This window comes from Aulonocara stuartgranti, assembly GCF_965226115.1.
Source record: "Aulonocara stuartgranti genome assembly, chromosome: 17".
NCBI lineage: Eukaryota > Metazoa > Chordata > Actinopteri > Cichliformes > Cichlidae > Aulonocara > Aulonocara stuartgranti.
In genome coordinates this window covers 22,005,260-22,022,778 of record NC_138953.1, presented here as the reverse complement: position 1 = coordinate 22,022,778, position 17,519 = coordinate 22,005,260, and the positions used below count along the sequence as shown (strand labels likewise).

Sequence of the window (17,519 nt, the reverse complement as noted above, 5' to 3'; positions counted from 1 at the left end):
CACACTTCCTGTTTACAGAGCCAGACCCACACAGACAGCAGAGACTGTAATTACAGGGATTCACACAATGTGGCGTCCCGGTACGCTGCGTCCGTTATTGCCTCCCCGGTTGCCACATGACAACAGCGGTCTCCCCCCACCACTTGCTACGGAGACTGCCTGATGCGCCGCTCCTGGCCCCGCCTTCCCAAGTATTCCCATATCTGAATATTTATGAGACAGGAACTGGCAGTAAGAAGACACGGGCTGGAGTGTCCGCTCTCCTCTGCAGTGACAGTTGTCGGTGTTAAAGGCTCCTTCCTGAGCTTTAATTTGTCCCCCAGTGAGAAAACGTCCAGCAGGAGCTGCAGCGTGACAGATTCCTGAAAGCACTCCCGGTCATTTCATTTTTTAACCTCACTTTTTGTGCCAGAACTTTTGCATTTCATCAATAAGGGCAATGACTCATATTTTTAATAACACAACAAACACAGGCCTCTCTCTCTTGTCGAGTAGCAGCGTGGCGTGTTGGAAAGGACAGGATCCGAGTTTATCTCGCCTCTGTTATTTCTGTCATCTTTCAAAAACTTCTTTTCTTCTTGGCGTGTTCAGAATGTGCGACCAAATATCAGCGCTGGGTCCTTCTGCTACCCCTTTTTGTGGCTTTCAGCTTAGCTTAGGTGCCATCATGTGACGAAAGAGTGGATGCTAATCAGGTGGTTACAAGTGGCCAAAGGAGAAAAAAAGAGTGAAACTGTTGCAGCAGTTTTTTAATTCTCATTGGGTTTTTAATTGTCGGAGCCTATGCCGGTGTCGCGCTCACTGTTCATCCATTTTTCATCCAAACACATGAATTATGAAGAATTGCTAATGACGGCGAGGGAAGGAGAGAGAGAGGAGAGGGGGGTCTGTGTGCAGAGAGCTGGACGGACTCTTAGATATCTTTTCTTCCTTCGCTTCCCCACAATCTGTCTCAAGAGAGTTTTTTTCTTTTTTGAGTGACACAGGGGTTCAATTTCTGGATAAAACACACACACACGCACACACAGACATCCTGGGTGGCAGGTGAACATACAGTGGTCCAGGAGGGACTGACTTCTGTATGTGTGATCTAGACCATTGACCTGGAACACACAGAGCACTGAGAGAATAAAACTCACACACACACACACACACACACACACACACACACACACACACACACACACGTCATTACTTCGTTTTTTCTATTAAATATTTTAAGCATCATTGTAACTGTTTCTATATTTTAACATATAATTACAAGGTTTTGTTCTTCCATTTTGTTATTTTTGTTTAATCAAGCATCGAATAGTGTATAGTGTTGAACACAGGCATATAACACAATCATTTTTTACTGATTTGCTATTCCTAAATGATTTTCAGATGCCTTTTCTTATTTACTTTTTTAACACATGGTATTTTTGTTTTAATATTGTATTTTTGGTACATTTGTTTTGTTTCATGGGAACTACATTTTCATCTTTTTATTATCATTATTTTATAATTTACTAGTTTATCCCCTGAAAAAGTTGGATCATATTGAATAGTTGATTGGAAAATGTATTTTTCGGTGTTATTGCTGCTTCTTAATCAATCCAGAACATGACTAGGTATTAAAGCAGATTCGTCTGAACACACTCACACGCACACACACACACATGCAGTCAGAGCGTTGTGCCCTGGGGTTTTCTGGGATGCTGGAGTGGAGTTCCTTCTTCCAGCTGACGCTCCCTCGCTGAGACGGGGAGAAGCTGAAGTCGTGGGCGTGTCTTCTTTGCATTGCAGTGATTTCCTAAAACAATAAGAATATACGGCTGTTATGATTGAAAATGCATTTCAATCGAGTCCTGATTGCAAGTGCGCTCTTTTATTAGCAACTTCTACCCAGTGCAAACAATGCTGTTGCCATAATTAATCATTATCACATTAATTTTGTTTTGAATGATTACTGTAGCACGTTATAAAGAAACTGTTTTTGTTGTTGGTGGTGGTGTTGATCTTTCTGAAATTAGTTCTTCAAGCACAGTAATGATTCAGTTACAAGATTGCGATCTGGGGGAAAAATATCTTTAGATTTGCTTTCACTTTCCTTTTCCATTTTCATTCGCTTGTTTGCACGTTCCCACATTTGTCTTTTTCTCTGCTAAGGCACGTATGCATGCCTTTCAGTGTGTGTGTGTGTGTGTGTGTGTGTGTGTGTGTGTGTGTGTGTGTGTGTGTGTGTGTGTGTGTGTGTGATGTTGGGGGAACTCAGTGTGACTTTTTTTTCCTCTTTTTTGAGAGGCTCCAGATGGCTGAGAGACAGGTGAGCCAATTAGCGAGTCTCACTACACAGCAACATCATCACACCGGCAGAGCACGAAAGCGAAACACACAAGCACACACACACGCACAAACACACACACAAACACAAAAAACATACCAGTATTTCACATGACTCTGCCACACGGTTAGCTCTGCCACCGTAACGTCCCGATGTGCGTCTTAGTCCGTCAATACGCCGTCACGAGCTCGTCAGTGTCACCGCGCAGATGAAATTGATTCTGGAATATGTAACGATTCTGGGAAACGATGACAAATGATCCTCTAACAACAACATACAGCGCTGCGCGACTTATACTGTGGCCCATTATGCATGTTTTATACGACCCAGAAAACAGGCATAATGGGCAGATTTGAATTGATTTACTTGTGTATTCATTTATTTTCAAGGAGCCAAAAATATTTCAGGAAGCCTCGCTGATGTTCATTATAATTCTAATGAAGTCGAAATCTTCACAAAGGAGGAGAGAGCGGCAGGAAGACAGCAAGTCTAAACAAAACAACAACCTTTATCTGTCTTCCTCTCTTTATCCCTCTTTTTTTTCCCCTCTCATGTCGTCTCTTTTGCTCTGTTTCAGCGCTGAGTAGCTGAATATTAGGCGTAGAAATTGCAGACTTTGCCGGTAATTAGCCGTCAGCCGCTGTGGAAAACACACCTGACCCTTTGCACTCCTTCCAGCTTCTAGATGCAAACAATACCCCTACACACATATATGCATCCATATGATGCAACGCATGCACTTGCATGGTGCTTATTATTTAAAAAGGCTGCTGTGTTTGTCTATTTCTCTTTTTGTTAAGGGATAATTGAACACCCATGACGGCTGCTTTCCCGCCTAATGGAAGGGGACAAATTAATCTCTCTGTGCTAATGTCTGCAAATGGAACAGGACCACTCCTGCCACCTCCATGCTCAGCTAACCTGCTTGGCGTTAGTGCATACGAGGATAATGTAAACCTCCGTCGGCTCTGATGATGGATATAATGCAGCTAGTGTCATTTTGAAACTGTGGGATTCTCTAGGCCTTCTGGGAAAAAATGTTCAGTCACAAAAGAATTTGTATAATGTTTTTAACTGAAATGATCAATGTTCTGTGGTTTCAGGTCATTCCTACCTGATATATATGCCTCCAAGTGAGTATTTCTAAAGGACTGGTATTAAGTAGAAACTTTAAATCACCCTGTGAGATCAGAAGTTGGTGCATTCTTATATGTTCTGAAGGTCATTAACTGTATTAGAGTCTTAAGAAGGATTTCTCGCAGTCACTTTAGAGCAAGGCTCGATTTAGACAGAGGACTGCAGACTGTGCTGCTGTAGGTGCTAACAGCGCCACAGGAGGGGTAAAGTGGGAGACGGGGAACTGTTAACAACTGCAGTAAAAGGCAGTGGCATCAAGACTGCATTCTTTTGGATTCCCTGTCAGTCACCAGGCAAGATGTGTAAATAATGCAGGCACTGCGCAGCCACACACCCCGAATATGTAAGTGCTGTGTCTTTTCATCTTCAGTGTTTTGTGTGATTTTTGTGAAACACGGTGAAAACCTGTTTAAACCATAAACAATCCTGTTCATATGCTGAGGGTGGAGACTTAGCGCGTATGTGAAGACGTCCCGGTGTTATACTTTAAACATCGTTAAGAGTGTGAGGTTCTGTTTAAGGCTGATTTGTTTTATTCTCATGGTGCAGGTGTGAATCCAAGGCTCCGTTCATAGCAGCAATCTGTACTGTAAGTAAAAGACCTTAAAATATTGGATGGAGAACTTTAGTTTTAATCCTCAGTCGTAAAAGGCAGAGGGGGTATTGTCAACCAACGGGGCAGCGTGGACACAGTAACTCAAGAACGAGGCGACTCAGGATTTTCACACTTATACCATAGGTGCAGCTCCTAAAAAATGGCAGGCAAGTTCCAATATATTCCAGTAGGTTGTAAGAATTTGTTGTCAACATAATAACTCGAGAAGAAAATCACGTAGGATTTTCAACTTTATATCACAAATTACAAATTAGGGTACAAATTTGGAGACTGGGGGTTAGTGCCACCAGTGTTCCCCGCTCCACTCATGTAAGAAAAAGAGTAATTTAAAAGTGTTGCTTGCTAAGAACTAACATAATTAACTGTAAATCAACTGAGGATAGATTTAGTTCACGCAGTGCAGTTCAGTCTTGTAATTGTAGCTCCGTTTCAGAACACTCAACCCAAGACACAGTAAGGTGAAGACACGATAATATTAGTGTCACGGTTCTGGGTCAGTTTGGCCCAGTATTTTGAGTTGTTATGGTTTGGTTTATTTTTGAATGATGGATCGTTCTTTATGTTTCTCTGGTGCTTTGTTGGGTTTTATGATGAATCTGTGTTTCAGTTATTTTGGTGTGTTTTTGCATTATGGATTGTTTTCTTATTCTCTTGTAGTGCTTGTGGTGGTGGTGGTGATGATAGATTATTATTAGTTTCTTGTTTCTGTTTATCCGTGTTTAAGGATTTGTTGTTTCGTGTATTGTTTGAGTTGCATGTGTTATATTCTGTCTGCCTCTCTGTCTGCGTCTTTGTTTAGTGGGTTCTTGTTTCCTGTTTTATTGTGAAGGTCTGTGTCTCATGTGAGTGTGTTCAGTTCTACTGCACCCCTGTCTCGTTAGTCCAATTTCTCCCAGCTGTGTCTCCCTCCTGTTTCTCATTCCCTGATTACCCCCCTGTGTATATAAGCCCTGTGTGTTCCTGTGCTCTCTGTCGTGTCGCACCATCAGATCATGCCTGTGTGTTTCCGGTTCTCAGTGTTCGTTGTGCTGTTCATGTTTTGTGCTTTGCCAGCAATAAAGCTGTGGTTTTCTGTTGAAATTTGGCTTCATGAGTCCTGCGTTTGGATCCTCACCTTCGCCTGCCGTACACAGAACCCTGACAATTAGTGAGAATGCCAAGTATCAGATGCTCTGATATGAAGATGCTCTGATACAGCTCTTGGTGGAGGTAGGAAAAAAGAAAGTCCCTTCCAGAAGAAACAGAAACTGGAACAGGCAGCTACCACAACCAGTGAGGAGAAGAGAGGCTAAAAGAGTATACTGAGACTATGATTAACGAATAACTGGACAAAACACAAACTCTGGGAGCAGACACACGTAGGGACACCATAACTACAAGTTTGATCAAAGGCTTTTAATTTCAGCTTCTGCAGACTTTCTTATGCAGACCAATTACTGCATGATTGCTTCACACTCAAAGCAAGTTACAAAATTGTGTAATAACAGCTACTGTGTGTGACTGTGTGGCATCCACAGCTGTCGGTGTGCACATCTGTGAGGGAGAATAATCCCGGTATTGGGATTTCATTTGGGCTTGCCCTTTTTTCTGTAGAAAAGACCAGAGAGTGGCACAAAAGTGCCTTGCCTTAGTGTTGGAAAATTTCTTTGAAGCGTTAGCACGGTCGACTTTGTGGCACACGAATGCCTTCTCATTTTCAGCCCCCAAATCTGTAAAACACGAGGTGAACTCTTCTATCTTTGTTCCCCTTAACTTAATTAACCGTGTTTATTCTGCTTAGTTTTTCTCCCAGCCATTCGCGCTCTCCTGCAGTGCCTCTGTGTTCCGCCAAGGGGGCCCACCCCACAGTTTTAGAAGCACTGACTTAACGTAATTTGCAAACGGTTGTCAAAGAGTCCAAAAATAAGCTCCACGATGACGTGGCATCAATCGCGCTGCCGTCACTGTTCACATTTGAACATGTTTTGTAGAGGAATGTGGAGGTGGGAGGTCGGGTGACTGTCACCCTATTTTCCCATCTTAATAGCCTGTGATCCTGCAGCCATTTTGCCTTCTAAGCCTTTTCCTGTGAATGACCTCCAGGGGAGATTGTGTTGCTGCTGCTGGAGTACAGAGGAGTTGATTACGCTGGCAGTGCCGGGGCTTTGTTCTAAGCATATGCCCGTCCTTGGCTTTGCAGCGCACGAGAAAAGAGATAGATGAAGAAGAAGAAGAAGAAGACGACGAGGAGGAGTCTTATCTCTCTCGTGGGGTCTCGCATCCTTTCATTCCAGATTGTCTTGGTGACCTTCTTGCCCCACCCGGTTCATCCCGACCCTCCACTGCATCGCTTGTTTACTGTCCCATAATGACATTGTCAATGGCAACAATACATCCGCTTATCGCGAGGTGTCTGCCGACACAATGGATGAATGGCAGCGTAATGGAAAGGCGAATTTGTCCTGTTGTCATCTCCAAGTCTTTGGAGGCTCTCTCCTACTTGGCCGTGTGTGCCGGCGTAAGATAAGATTAATTCTTCATATCGCAGGGCTGATTGCAGAATCTTGTATCTAATGCAATTTTTATTTCCTCACCCCTCCTCCTTTCCTATTTCCCTTTTCTTTCGAACTGCAGAGTCAAGCATTTTTTTTTCCTCCTCTTTTTCTTTGGGGAAAAAAAATCTAAATAATTTATCTGTGTTTTGGTGCATTTTCCCCCCCTCCTGTCCTGTTGAGTGGAGAGAAATGGGATGGAGACAGACAGGAGGAAAGGCACATGAGTGTTTTTTTTTTCCTTTTCTTTATATTTCCTTTTTTTTTTTTGAATGGGAGGAACGTGAGCAGCATGCCGAGGAGGGTAAGAAAAGGGAGCGAAGGATGGCGGGAAGGAGGCAGAGGGGTTGAGCGAGCGAACCTCGCTCAGCTCTCGGCTGGAGAGGGGCCTAAGAGGAGCCTGCAGACTTTGGTAATCCCTCTTTTATTAATGTGAAGCCAAGCTCAGCAGAATGCAGGCTCACAGACATACCAGAGTTGCTCACAACTGACTGTCTTTGGGCCTCGCTGTCTGTCTCTCGCATGCAGATCTGCTTCGCTGTCATGACGGGCCAAGTCCGGCCCCTCCCATTTGCCGGGTTAGTAAACAGCTAAACGGTTAAAACTGTGTCGTGTCTTGCCCGGGTCCAGACCCGGCCCCGTGCACTTCTGCCCTGCGAGTGGAGCTCTCGAGTCTTTTGATCCTCGCTCAGGTTCCCAGGCTTGGGTTTTTGGCACCGAAATGCATCCTCACCGCTGCACCGTGCCCTGCACGTTACCATGACAACCCCCCTTACATCACTCAGTGCCCCCCATGTAGCCAATGGGCATTGACCTTTTGCTGTCAGAGCGTGTTAGGGAGTGAGAGACACAAAGTGAGAGAGAGAGAGAGAGAAAGATGGGAGAGAGCGAGTGGAGGCAGGCGCGCGGCAGAAACAACAAACACAAATAGGTCATTAAATCGTAAACACAATTTAAAAGAGACAGAGGCTGCTCGGTTCAACTGGGCCTCAAGTTACTGCGATGTCAGCACCACAGCGTGCGTTCGCTTTGAATGACAAAAACAAGATGCTTGTCTTCATAAGGCATGATGTCATGATGTTGTAAAAAGAACAAAAAAGGCAATGTTTTTAATTTAAGGCTAAATTTGAGATATCGTGAGACGGGGGGTTCCCGGTAACACTTAGCTTCTGATACACCGCCATATGTTCTATGCTCTCCAGCAGTAGCCCTTTAACACAGACTCATATGCGGAGAGCAGGCTTCCATCAGCAAGCACAGAGAGAGACTGATGCGGGCCTTCAGAGAGATCCTCGTTAGGGTAAATAAATGTAAGGAAGTGTGTAGAAAATTCCAATTAAAAGGCAACTAGATTGAATTAGAATTCAAATGAATGCTGTTTTTAACTTCTCAACCTCTACAAGGTCGCTGCTTGGGGATAGCGTAAAGAGTTTAGATCGTTAAGGTTTGTGTTATATGTTGGCAATTGAGCCCTCCTGAGTGCTTCTCTAGCAGCCTGCAGGATGCTGAGAGGTTAAAGGGCTGCTGAAGTTTGTTTTTTCTTTAATATGATGGATTTTTTTATACATTTAACCGGTTTTGATGTCTTATTCAGCAGATTCGCTTGCATTTGGCCACCAGCTTAGAATGTTCTCAGCCTATTTATCACTCCTATAGATATGGCTGGTAGGCACCCTCGTGTACCTGCTTGTAGTCCAAAAAAGTGCATCATCAGCCATTCTTATCACAGCGTTCTGTTGGAGTTCTGTGTGCATGTAAAATCTACAGTAGAGTTTTTTTATGCTCAGGCCACTTTCACGCATGCATTACCTGACAGAAATGCATCTGAGGATAAACACGTTGAATCAGACATTGAACACCTGCCAACACTCCCGTTTTTCCCATGTTTTAAGACCCTCCTGTACTGCCGTTTGTCCCTGAAGTTGCAAAACTCTCACACTTTATCGTGAGAAGTTGTAATGCACTTTTGTTTTATAGATGATCTGGCAACATTTTCTCCATTCACTGCAATTTCAACTACAACCTGGCAACTCACAGAATGATTCAAAGGATGTGTGAGCAGCTTATCGCTCCTGAAGCAAACCAGTTACATGCTCACTTTTCTGTTGTTGTTGCCTCAGAACAACTGTTCAGACGCAGTGAAGAACCAGACGTTATAATAAACCAAACTAAATGCAGGCGAGCTGAGTGACATTTCTGTTTTTTCGGATGTCGATGATGGTGAGTTTTTGACTTCTGTCAAAGAGATACTTTCCGATTAAGAGCTTTCCAAATCAATTACTCGTAACCGAAATGTTGTGAAAACACGACGCCTCTTTCCAAATTATTAAATTGGATGAGTTACAGTCATTCTCATCAAAACAAGTTATAATCTTCACTGCTGTCACTGCGCGCAACTGTTGGGACCGACTACAAAGTGCAAGACTGAAAAAACAAGAAACACTGCAAAAATATTCAACCGACACACTGAAATTTCACCCCTCACTGCTCTCGCTGGTGTGTCGGTTATGCTAGGAACTTAGTTTTGTGCTTTTTTATTTATTATTTTATTATTATTATTGTTTTCTGGTGAAGGCAGCATGGTGGTGCAGTGGTTAGCACTTTAGCCTCACAGCAAGAAGGTCCTGGGCTCAAGTCCACAATGTGCCCAGGGCCTTTCTGTGTGGAATTAGCATGTTGTCCCATGTCTGGGTACTCAGGTACCCTGAAATGGAGAAGCACAAGAGGATGGATGAATGAGTGGATGTTTTTCTTCAGTACATCTGATGCAGGTTCTCCACTGGTCTATGCTACAGAAAAAGGGAAACCTTAGACTATGTCCCAGCCTGCTTCTTCAGACATTATCCAGAGTTCATTTGTGAAAATACTTTTGGTAACCTATAAATGTGATCTTTACAACATGTAAATGACCTTATGACAGGTAGTCCTGTCCAAGCACAAGACTTTCAATACTGAAATACTTGGCCTATTACTTGTGATTAACTAGTAGGCACAACCACGCCGAGGTGATAATTAGGTATTAAAGTAGTGGAAGAAACCACCTACTGGTGTAATGGCTGTTGGACTGTTACCAACTGGTAACACTGGCCATTTGAAAGCGGTGTTTTGGGTTAGCACTTCTTGATTCAGCACGTTTGATTAGACCACTGGCAGGTCATGGAGACCACACAGCAGCAAGAGTAGAAGAAGGAAACTCAATTCTTGGATTGCAGAGTCAACAGTTTGACGTCAGCAGTCAGAAATCACAAAAGCTTGTGTCTACTAACCTAAACCATGTGAGTGAGGAATGAGGCAAAAGTGCGAAACGGACTGGCATCATGTCACCTGACACACTGGACATGCTATGAAAGACTAATAGTCAAAGTACATAAGATGCTGTGCATGTTAACAGTGAAAGAGAAGGGAAAGGATACATTTTGCTAATGCAACCCTAATACTGTAACTGATACGATATGAATTATTATCAGAAAAAAATAAATATTCTAATTCCTTCAATCAGAATGGGACTGTAGCGGTCTATATTTAAATGTAAGCTCATAGCAGAGTTGTTTTTCCCCGCTTTAATGTATAAATGCTTCCTCGCACAGCTTTAGTAACTGAATGCCTGCAGAAGTGTGAGCTATTAGCCATGTAAATAACAAATCATCAGTCATCATTGTCAACATTTATGCATTGTAATTTGAATGCATCGTTCCATTCACCGCTGTGTGCTCCTTTTAGGCTTTAGGTTGTTGTGCTCTTTATGCATTCAGCTTTCAGACTAATAAACATAAGCAACATGAGTGGATGCAGCATATGTTGGATTTTGAGCGGGGAAAAAAAATCCATGAGATCATTATATGTGAGAGTGCCAGGTATTTCACGCTCTTAGTCACCACTTTTTTGTTGACAAGCTCGCCATGTGTCAATATTTGTCACCGTCGCGCGCTTGCCATCGCTTTTGGCTGAGACAAAGTGCAATGAGAGGCCGATCCGATCTGAATGGTAAACAACAGAGGCGGAAATGGGTAATTAAGTTAGAAGTTAGCAAAAGTGTCTGCTGCATTTTAATGCCGATGGCCTGTGCACGCCGGGTAATTTAGGATTTCAATTGTTGTTGTTTTTCAGTGAAATGCAGGTGTTTTGTGAAGACAGACGATTTTGCCCTGTATGCCAAACATTCTAATGAAGCTCACGTACAATCCATAATTTTAACTATCCCCCACCTGCCAGCTAGCCACACACGCACACATCCACACATATGCACGCACACACACACACACAGTGCACAAACAAGCATGGGCATGGTACCCACACACACATACACACAATATGCACTAATGAAGCTGTTCTCCTTTCCTCTCTTTTTCGTTCCTGGCTCACTGAAACATGCATAAATCATAATAAACAGAGAGATGAATTTTTAATCAGAAGCTCCCTGCCTGTGTCTTCAGCCCCAGCCTCCTATGGGGAGGAGATGCTGTGATGTGCCAGGTATATGGAGCCTGATATGGCAGGGCCTCCTTCGGGAAGGCTGCTCACTGAGACATGCCTGTCTGGGCTGCCTTGTGCTGGGCATGATCTGCTGGACCGAGCCGTCTCTCTGGAGTTGAGGCTGGCCCTTCGAAAACGCAGCCTGTACTTGCAGGAGGCTTTGGACAGTTAGAGTGGGACGCCTGGGAAGAAATATTCAATAAAACTCTGAGCTTGGTTTTAATCAGAGAGCAGTCAGTCATTATTCTGACTGTCCATTAACATACATGAAATAGATTCTAAGAAAGTTAGAGTTCATAACTTTGCACTAAATTGTGCAGTAAAAGGTTGAAATATTTGAAAATAAATCTTTTTTTGAGATTTTCCTTTATTTTTAAAGAAAGATTTGCAGGTCCAACATTTTCAGCCATGTTTTTCCAGAAGGCATCCAGTTTCTTTCCCCATGAGAGCCTTTTCTCTCTGGAGACTAAACCGCTTCGCCCCAGACTTTTAGTTTTTAGTTTTGCTCCACTTTTCTGGAAAGCTTAGGCTGCTTGAGGTGAGAATGATGCTTCTTATTGGCAGACCCAGTTTTTCATAAAAGGTTAAATATTGTGGTGAAACTCTGACAGAATCAGGGGCCAAAAATTCTTCCACGACCTGGAATTAACACCAGGATTTATGGATATTTGCCAGGATGGTACGGCCAAGTCAGTAATGTTCTGAGCTGTAAACTAGTTCATGCAAATAGCAGTTCAATAAAAATACAATATCGAGGACGGATCATACATGTTCAACTCTTTTTTTAATAGTGGGAGTTGGAAGTGGTCAGGAGGCTGTGAGCTACACCAGAGGCTGTGGAAATTGCATATATTTGTGATATGCTAATCTTGTTGCATTGAGGTTATTTATATTCTGTCTTAATAAACTGTGAAAATTCAGTGCACAATTGACTTCATGCTGTACTTGGCCTCCTTCCATCGGCGCAACACAACTTTACTGTGATGTATACGATTTATTTACCTCATAAAAACTTCATAAAAGGGTGGTAAAGCTGAGTTAAGGTTGGTTTATTTTCCACTCTGTCTGCAGCTCTATATCTGGAGTCTGAGCCCGGGTTGAGCTGTGCCAGAAACACAGAGATGATGTGCAGTAAATGCGAATAGTGGGCATTGTCGGCGTGGCTCGGTGCCGGACTGGGCCGTGCCCAGTGGTCATGCAGGCAGTCCAGAGCTGGACTGGCGCTAGGTTGTTCCAGAGCTGTAGTATTAGACTCAAATAGGCCCACAACATAACAACATGAGCTGAGCTGTCACAGGGGATTATTTCAGCTAGGCAAGCCAGCGGGGTCTCCACTGCTCTGCTGCTCTACCAGGGAGAGAGAGAGCGAGAGTTAGAGAGTGGGGGGTATGGGGAGGGGGAGATAGGGAAGAAGAGGAGGGTGGAGAGTGGGATGGGGGTGGGGGGTGGGGGGGACGCTTGTTTCTCTATGAGAGAAGAGGGAACAACGGCAGAGAGGCTGAGAGGAACAAGGCAGAAGAGAGAGAAGCAAAGAGAGGCCGCTTGTTGCAAACATCTAGCGGGGGGGAAGAGACGAACAGAGGACAAAAGAGGAGGAGGAAAGAAAAGTGTTGCCAGCTTGTATCCTGATAAAGTGCATTAGTTTGCTTGTGATGTTGGAGCACTCGTCCGAGCTGGGCTTTGTGGGGAGAGTGTGTGTTGATGCCACTTGCTGCCTCCCTCCTGCAGCCGCCGGTGCGGGATCTATGAGAGCTGACGAGCTGCTGCTGAGGTACACACTCGCACGCACACGCATCTGTGCTCACACGTACAACAACGAACATGCGAGTACTTCTTTCTGACCCAGATGCTGCCTCCGTGCGATCCAGCTAGGGTGTGCCTCTGCTGCATGGTTACTTTGGCATCAGCGAGGTTCATCATGAGTGTGTGTGTGTGTGTGTGTGTGTGTGTGTGTGTGTGTGTGTGTGTGTGTGTGTGTGTGTGTGTGGAGGGGGAACCTAAACAAAGTCCAGATGCTGGCTTATTCCTGTGTTTTCTGGAGATTTGACGTCTGCAACACCTCCTACCTGGACCTTCAGCCTAACAGTGTTGTTAGCTGGCAGGATATTTCTCACTGCTTCCCTGCAACTGTTTGCCCAGTCAAGCGTAACATCCAATGCTTGTACTTCTGCTTTTTTTGTTGTTGTTCTCTATCTTCCGCTTCGTCCACCCCTCCTCCTGCTGTGTTAGCAGCATTGTGTGGACTACAAACAGTTAAAGCTGAAGAATTAGCAAATAAATGGTCGCTAACAGTAAATTTTTTTTTTTGCCTCTACTGCTTTTAAATTAAACATCTGGCTGGTCAGTGTCATTCACCTTTGACTTCATTCACAGTTCAGTTGTTTTTATTTATATACAATGTTTTTCATGCAGTCGCTGTGTTTGCCTTTCAGCTAATTTACATTTTCGTATTATTCCACCCACATGTACATGAATATGTATGATTTATAGTCTTACTCGCTTCCTTGGTGTCAAGAGTTGTAGCATTTAATGATGTCAGTGCTGATTCTTAAGCTTGTAATAGAATTCTGATGTCTTAAAGTAAGAAAAAAACACCACATTTTCTGTTGGACCTACACAATAACACACACACACAACCACTATTATCTGATGAAACTATAAAGATGTCCGTTATTTCACCTAAGACTTTTAATGCTCCCTGATTGTTTAAGATTTGAGATGAAGCCACCCACTGGCTTGTAGACTTGTGAAGCTTGAAATCAGCTTTTGTGGCCACCACTGTATCATTTTGTTTAATCCAGACGTGTTCGTATTTTGTCTTTCGTCCCTCACCCCCAACCGGTGGCAGGACATGGGCACCACTCCCTGGGCCTGGTTGTGTCAGAGTTTTCTTCCTGTTAAAAGTAAGTTTTTCCTTCCCGCTGTCACCAAGTGTTTGCTCATAGGTGGGGATATTCTGTATTGTTGCAGGGTCATAGCTTTGCAATATAAAACCCCTTAAGATCGACTGTTGTGATTAGGCGCTAAATAAATAAAACTGAATTGAACTGGAAGCCTGCAAAACCCCAACAGACTGTATGGCACTGACCAGTGCTAACTGACATACAAAAAATACACCAAAGTGTCCTTCACTAAAAACTGTGGCGCACATATTTTGGTGTGTATTAGAATGATCAAATATCCAGTGCTTGAATTCATAGGAGCTAAACTAAAGCTTAGCAGACAGCAAGCATCACCCACTGCTCAGTTGAGGTTGCAATGCCTGAAATAATCATTTAAACAGGTGAGTTAAATAAATCAAAAACATTTCCCATACAGTTGTTAATTGGTTATAAAAACCAAAATAAAAAGATTTTTATTCTTTTTATAAATTCGGGGCATTTTAACATGGCGGTCTAACTCCATAGTTGAGTTATTTAACAATTTATTGTAGACCATAAAAGTCTCATTTGAATCTTATAATTGTTTTTGTTGCCAGTTACTTTTTAATTATAAACTTGTTCATTTTGGAAGATTCTTCTTTTATATAATTATTTTAAGGTTTATAACATAATATATTATATTTAAAAGACTAAAAATATGTACTGTAAGTTTTCATCAGTATTCATCACCAGTGGTGGAAAATGATTTGCGAGACTTTTTTGTAGCATTGGCTGTTTAAAATGAAGAAAAACAGAGTACAGATGGAATGGGGGATCTCGGTAAGAAGACCAAACGCACCCACTCAACCACTCGCCATTTGACTGTGTCCAACTAACAAAGCTTGAATTTGTACTTGCTATTTATTTACTGAAATCTGTGCAATTTCTTTTGCATGTCTTATGGAGGGATGGTGGAGAAATGCCTGTTCTTGTTCTGTATGTTGAACTGTTGGGAAACGTTACGAGAAACTGAAACAGGAGAGTAATGAAGTGACAGTAGTGAGGATGGGAAGGAAAGAAGCATCCCTGCTTTCAAAATGTGAGCCAAGCAGTCGAGACGCCCAACTTTTCTCTCTCCAGCCTTTCCCCTCCATTCCCGCCTTTCAAAGTGAATCATTTTTATTTTTAAAGTTCCGATTACAGATAAATTTTCCCCTACCAGTCACACTTTGTCTGAACTCCCCTCCTGTTGCATACAAGATTGAAACAAGCTTCTGCTGCGCACCTGATCATGAAAAACAGTCATGCTGAGGTTGACTTGTTTTGCAACAAGTCAACATATTTCATTGATGTTTGCAGGTAGTAATTTATTGCACCATAATTTACTGACTGAATCGGTGAATGCTTCATTGGGTGACAAATGAAACTGCTTTTGAGGCATGCACTTCATTTGCAATTTCCCGATGAAAAATATGACTTTGAGCGCTTTCTGCATCAAGCAGTTTCTCCCAGTGAGAAACATGGGGGATATTTTCCAGTGGTTTAGCACATGTGTGGGTTTATAGGTGGTGCGGTGGGCTGAGATAGCGTGAACATCAAATGACAAAGTCCACTGCAGCAGATTAGTGATGACAGATACCAGTAATTAATTTGGGGCTTTCCTCCAGCAGAGTGGTTATGAAATAAAACAGTAGTTATGTAGTTAAAATTGTTAACGTTGATCCAGTACAGAAGACTCTGTGACATTTTAGTCTTAGGACAATACAGAGATAGGAACTAAAAATACAGAAAGCAAAGAGTGTCAAAATTTGTGAATGCCACCTAGCTGCTGACTCCCAGCCTCACTAAAAAACGATGGTTCATCTACATGAGAGTAAAAAAAGCAAAAAGAGAAAAAGAGAAGTAACATGGCAGCACTGCAGGTCTCGTAAAACATTGCCAAGGAATTCACCCACTTTCCTAAAAAAGTGTCTCAAAAAGATTTCACAGTAGATATCAAAGGTGAAGCCAGTTTTAGATTTATCAGCTGATTGGAACTCCTGCACTTACCTACTCGTGTCTCATCGGCTGCCCGACCTTCTCAGGGGTTTGATTGACTTTCATCATCTGATAAAGGTGTGTTGTTTGGACCTGATTAAGGTCTGACAGACCAAAACTTTGTGATTTAATAAATATTTCAACAGTGGGCAAGACTGTGTGGGAGTTCCAGTCATGTGTTCTTAAAAAAGTACATTTCCTGACGTGCTAGTCACTTATTCTGGTGTGCGATTGTGTCCAATTATGTCTTTGTCGGTAAAAAGTTATAAAATTGATGATGATTCAGAGCTCACAAAGTTCTGACAGCTACTCTAATTCTTAATAGCCTGCAGCTCAATGCTTCCTGGTTCAAAATCCTTAGGAAATAACACTTGAACTTTTTATTCTTTCTTTGCAGTTTTCGTACCAATCCAGTGGGTCAGGTTGGACTCTTGGTGGCGTCATTCTGGCCCACGGGCCATATCTTTGACACTCCTGGTGCACCGAAAACTATGTCGCCCACAGTTGCAGAGCTTGACTCTTACAAGGGAACTAAAGTGAGGTCATTTAGACCTCTACCTCAAATTGCACCAGGACTACCCTCCAAAATTGGAGCCAAATAATTAATATTTCAATTCAGAGCCAGTGTGCTTTAACACACTATAACCTTACCAACTGTTTTATAAATTGAAGTAAAGAGAACTCATGTCAGTGGAAACTTGCAGAAATAATCAGCACATCTTCCCCTGAGAGTTTGCTTATGTGAGCTAATATTAGTCCTCTTTTGCTCCACCCCTCCTATTCCTCCTTCTTTCTTTCCTCTTGGAGCACTGGCAGTAAAACCAAGCAGCCCTTCTCATTCACCCCACACAGTGTGCCTATCTAATGGTGTGGAGGATATTACGCTTCTATTAGAGCTATGACCGTTGGTTTAGAGTCACTGCCTCTCACTCCCATTTTCCCAGATGGGTCAGGGCAATGGGCGTTAAAACGGCCTCTGTTCCCTCCTCCCCCTTCCTCCCCTCCAGCCTTCTTGAATCTGCTAAACCAGCCGTCGAAGCCTCTGTGAAGGGAGCGCACCTCGTCTCCGCGCTACAACGATTTAATCTGCCGAGCACCTTTTCAATCAAAGAGTGTCAGGCAGGGCCGCTCTCGACACGACTCTAATACAATGCATGGACACACACGTACAGGAAGTGAGGGCGAGCGAGGGCGACTACTCCTGCGCGCACGTGCATCACATGCCCAGGCGCAGATCAATACTCGCAATCATACAGGTGACAATAGGCGCAGGTTTATCGCCCCTGATTCACACCCTGCTATCATCACCTTCTCAAAATCGCACAATCAAGGGAGGGGAGGGTGAAGGCAGAGGGTGCATATGTGAAAGAGGAAGGAGGGAACAGAGCACGGGAGCTTGCAGGTACATGAAATGTGTGAATATGTGCGTGAAATGAATTGAAATGGGTGTGAAAGTGCATCTATTTGCAGGCGGATGCATATGCACATCCCTTTGTATGCCTGTGTGTGTGTGTTTGCATGCGCATGAGTGAATTTCCGCT

General features: G+C 43.2%; 1 protein-coding gene across 2 annotated transcripts in view; it reads left to right on the top strand.

Moving 5' to 3' along the window:
• Positions 1-17,519, top strand: part of celf2 (cugbp, Elav-like family member 2) — a 244,545-nt gene that overhangs the window by 52,699 nt on the left and 174,327 nt on the right. The window lies entirely within an intron of this gene.